Source organism: Mirounga angustirostris, unplaced genomic scaffold (genome assembly GCF_029215605.1).
Source record: "Mirounga angustirostris isolate CCGP_5_RB_7025 unplaced genomic scaffold, mMirAng1.0.hap1 SCAF_10, whole genome shotgun sequence".
Taxonomy (NCBI): Eukaryota; Metazoa; Chordata; class Mammalia; order Carnivora; family Phocidae; genus Mirounga; species Mirounga angustirostris.
The window spans coordinates 35043874-35048926 of NW_026991718.1; the positions used below are offsets into that span (position 1 = coordinate 35043874).

Sequence of the window (5053 nt, forward strand, 5' to 3'; positions counted from 1 at the left end):
TTGGTTTAACATTCAAAAATCAAGTGATGTAATCCACCACATTAACAGAATGAGGAAAATCCATATGATTATCTTAGCAGATACAGAAAAAGCATTTGACAGAATTTGGCAAAATTCAACAACTTTCATGATAAAATCTCTCAGAGAATTAGGAATAGAAAGAAATGTCTTCAACCTGATAAAGACCATCTGTGAAAAGCTGCCACAAATATCATATTTAATGGTGAAACACAGAATGTTCTCTCTCTAAGATTGGAAACAAAACAAAGATGTTCAGTCTTACCACATCTATTCAACATTGTACTAGAGGTCATAGCTAGTATAATAAGACAAGAAAAAGAAATAAAAGGCATCCAGATTGAAAAGGAAAAAGTAAAACTGTCTTTATTTGCAGATGATATGATTGTATGGGTATAAAATCCTAAGGAATCTATGAAAAACTTCTAGAACTAATAAGTGTTTAGCAGGATCATACAAGATCAATACATAAAAATCAAATATGTTTTTATATATAGCACCACATATTTTAAAATTAAAACTTATTTGCAATAGCATTAAAAAGGAAGAAAATGAATAATAATATGTGCAAGATATGTATCTAGAAAACAAAACATTGCCAAAAGAAATTAAAGAGATTAAATAAACAGAAAGATAGACTGCATTTAAAGATTACAAGACTCAGGGCGCTTGGGTGGTTCAGTCGTTAAGCGTCTGCCTTCAGCTCAGGTCATGATCCCAGGGTCCTGGGATCGAGCCCTGCATTGGGCTCCCTGCTCCATGGGAAGCCTGCTTCTCCCTCTCCCACTCCCCCTGCTTGTGTTTCCTCTCTCACTGTGTCTCTCTCTGTCAAATAAATAAATTCTTAAAAAAAAAAGATTAGAAGACTCAATACTGTTAAAGTATCAGTCCTTCCCAAGTTGAGCTGTAGATTCAATGAAATCCCAATCATAAACCCTTCAGGGTTTTTTGCTGAAATTGACAAAGAATTTATATGAAAATATGAAGGATAAAGAAGAGTCAAACAATTTTGAAAAAGAAGGAAAAGGGGGGCTTACAATACCTGATTTCAAGACTTATTATAGAGGTACAATGACGAAAACTGTGGTATTGGCAAAAGGATAGACACATGGATCAATGGCACACCAAAGAGAATCCAGAAATAGACCTACACATAGAGGATCAACTAATTTTTGACAAAGCCTCCAAGGTAATCCAATGAGGAAAAGGATAGTCTTTTCTTTCTTTCTTTTTTTTTTTTTAAAGATTTTATTTATTTATTTGAGAGAGAGAGAGAATGAGAGACAGAGAGCATGAGAGGGAGGAGGGTCAGAGGGAGAAGCAGACTCCCCGCCAAGCAGGGAGCCCGATGCGGCACTCAATCCTGGGACTCCAGGATCATGACCTGAGCTGAAGGCAGTTGCCCAACCAACTGAGCCACCCAGGCGCCCCAAAAGGATAGTCTTTTCAACATGCAATGATGGAACCCTTGGATATTCATATGGGGAAAAAATACATCTTGACCTTACTTTAGGCTAAACACAAACATTAACTCAAAATGGATCATAAACCTAAATATAAAAGTTAGTTCAATAAAATTTCTAGAAGTTAATGTAGGAAAAAATCTTCAAGACCTTGGGTTAGGCAAAGACTGATGTGTCTGAGAAACACAAAAAGCACAAATCATAAAAAGAAACAGTGATAAACTAGTCTTCATAAAACTAAAATCTGCTTTTCAAAAGAGAGACTGGAACAAATATTCACACTACATACATCTGACAAAGATCTTGTATCCAACTTGGGCCATGTATTCCTCTGAATATTTATAGTTGCCTCTCGTTAAGTGTGGATTCCATACCACAAATTCATCTACTCACTAACACTTATTTGTGACCCCAAATTCAATACCTGCGGCACTTCTGCAGTCACTTGCGGCAAAAAAATTTGAGTTTCTGGATGTGCACATTCTGGCTGGGGTTGACAAGCTGATGCTCTGCTTTGTGTTTCAGCCCTCATGCTGTAACCAAATGTCCTTTCTGTGGTCTGTGTCATGCCACGTGTCTTGCAGTTTTGTGGGTTTTTGTTAGTGGTTTTGCTTTTTAAAATGGTGCCCAACCATAGTGCTGGCTGGTACAAAAAAGCTGTGATGTGCCTTATGGAGAAAATACATATGTTAGGTAACTTCCTTCCTTCCTTCCTTCCTTCCTTCCTTCCTTCCTTTTCTTTCTTTCTTTCCTCCCTCCCTCCCTCCCTCCCTTCTTTCTTTCAAAGATTTTATTTATTTATTTGACAGAGAGAGAGATAGCGAGAGAGGGAACACAAGCAGGGGGAGTGGCAGAGGGAGAAGCAGGCTGCCCGCCGAGCAGGGAGCCCAATGCGGGGCTCAATCCCAGGACCCTGGGATCATGACCCGAGCTGAAGGCAGACGCTTAATGACTGAGCCACCCAGGTGCCCCCCTTTCTCTCTTCCTTCTTTCTTTTCTTTTTCTTTCTTTCTTTCTTTCTTTCTTTCTTTCTTTCTTTCTTTCTTTCTTTCTTTCTTTCTTTCTTTCTTTCTTTCTTTCTTTCTTTCTTTTTCTTTTAAGATTTATTTATTTTAAAGAGAGCGAGAGCGCATGTGAGAGAGTGTGGCGGGAGGGGTGGTGAGGAGAGGCAAGGGGAGAGGGTAAGAGAGCCTCAAGCAGATTCCACTCAGGGTGCAGCCCAGCCTAGAGTTTGATCCTGAGATCACAACCTGAGCTGAAACCCGAGTCGGTTGCTTAACTGACTGTGACACTCAGGCTCCCTGTGTTAGATAATTTTCAGGAATAAAATAAAATGCTGTTGGCTATGAGTTCAATGTTAAAGAATCGAAAAAATAGGTAAAATATGGTGTCTTTAAAGTTTTTATTTATTTATTTGACAGAGAGAGACACAGCGAGAGAGGGAACACAAGCAGGGGAGTGGCAGAGGGAGAAGTAGACTCCCCGCTGAGCAGGGAGCCCTATGCGGGGCTTGATCCCAGGACCCTGGGATCATGACCTGAGCCGAAGGCAGACGCTTAATGACTGAGCCACCCAGGTGCCCCTCAAGTCAGTGTTTTACTTGGTAAACATGTCTGAGACCATGCATCCCTGGCTGCTAAGCACCATGGCGGACAGGGCTAGAAAGGTAACAGCTGTATTTTGAGCAGGGGGCAAAGACAAGGCAGCACTTTACAGCTACATTGTAACTAGATCCTGCATCTAAAATACGGTGTCTTTAAACAGAAACACACAGGGGCGCCTGGGTGGCTCAGTTGGTTAAGCGACTGCCTTCGGCTCAGGTCATGATCCTGGAGTCCCGGGATCAAGTCCCACATCAGGCTCCCTGCTCAGCAGGGAGTCTGCTTCTCCCTCTGACCCTCACCCCTCTCATTCTCTCTCTGTCATTCTCTCTCTCTCAAAAATAAATAAAATTAAAAAAAAAAATTTAAAACAAACAAACAAACAAACAAAAAAAAACAGAAACACACATAAAACAAGTTTATATATCTGTCAGATGATGAAAATGTTGTGACCAGAGGCTCATAAGAACCTAATCCTGTATTTAGCCTAGGAGGGTATTTGCTAGGTCAGTGTTTGTGGTGACTTTATAGGACATAACTACTGCAAGTGAGAATCAAATATATATCTGATACACACACACACACAGAGCCCAGTAGAAAATGTGAAAAAGATTTCAACACACACTTCACAAAAGCAGATATACAAAGGGCCAATAAGCACGTGAAATGTTGTCTGACGTCAGTAATTACTAGGAAAATGCATATTAAAATCTTACCCACCAGAAGGACTAAAATTTAAAAAGACTGATAATATCAAATATTGGTAGGAAGAGGAACTGGGACTCATGCATTTCTGTGGGAATGCAAAATAGTACAGCCATTTTGAAAAGCAAAATGGTTTTCCTATAAACCTAAATAGGCACTGACCACATGACCCAGCTATCCAACAACTAGGGTTTTTTTTTTTTTTAAGATTTTATTTATTCATTTGAGAGAGAGAATGAGAGAGAGAGCATGAGAGGGGGGAGGGTCAGAGGGAGAAGCAGACCCCCTGTCGAGCAGGGAGCCCAATGCGGGACTCGATCCCGGGACTCCAGGATCATGACCTGAGCCGAAGGCAGTCGCTCAACCAACTGAGCCACCCAGGCGCCCCCAACAACTAGGTTTTTACCAAGAATAAAGAAAACGTGTTCACACAAAGACAAAGCTTTATTCATAATATCTCAAGCTGGACCAACCCGAATGTCTATTGACGGATGAATGGATAAACAAATTATGACACATTCATACAATGGAATACTAGAAAAAACAACCATAAAAAATAATGAATGTCTTAAAACTGGATAACATGGATGAATTTCATAGACATCATGATGAGCAAAAGAAGCTAGGTATAAACGAGTATATTCTGTAAGATTCTATTTATATGAAACTATAGAAATGGCAAATCCATCCATAGAGACAGAGAGCAGATGAGTGGTTGCCTGGGGCCGAGGGGTGGGAGCCATAGGATGTTGACTGAAAGGGACACAAGGGAACTTTTCTATGTGATGAAAATATTCTATAATTTGATCAAGGTAATTGTTACATGGGTGTGCGTGTTGGTCAAACTTATCAAAATATATGTGAAAATGGGTACATTTTATTATACCCTAATTATCCCTCAATAAAGTTGGTGAAATAATTTCACCTGTACTCTCCAAATGCACAAGGGGGCACCTCCTTCACCAGTCTGGCTGTGAAGTGAAGAGGAGGTTGATGGACAGGTTTTGTTTGGTTTGGTTTCACTTGGGTTGTTTTTACTTTCTTGTATTTTAGTTTTGCTTTTTGTTGATCTGGTTTTGCCTCCTGTTGGTGTTGGTGCCGTCTGGGAAGAGGCAGACATGTGAGCGTGTGCCCTGGTGGAAACCTCATCAGGGAGGAGAGCAGCCACGGAAGGTTAGGAGGGGGAGTGCTGGGAGGAGGCGTGGGGTCTGGGAGTGCCGGAGAGACTGGCCTTGGGCAGGTGAAGGGGCAGTATGTGGCCAGGAG

The 5053-nt window shown here is 40.8% G+C and overlaps 1 non-coding gene across 1 annotated transcript; it reads right to left on the reverse strand.

Annotated features, from left to right (window-relative positions):
• Positions 1-3090: 3090 nt before the first annotated feature.
• On the reverse strand, positions 3091-3221 carry LOC123852197 (small nucleolar RNA SNORA63). The gene has a single exon (XR_006792811.1). It is a non-coding gene; the product is annotated as a small nucleolar RNA SNORA63 (small nucleolar RNA).
• Positions 3222-5053: the final 1832 nt, after the last annotated feature.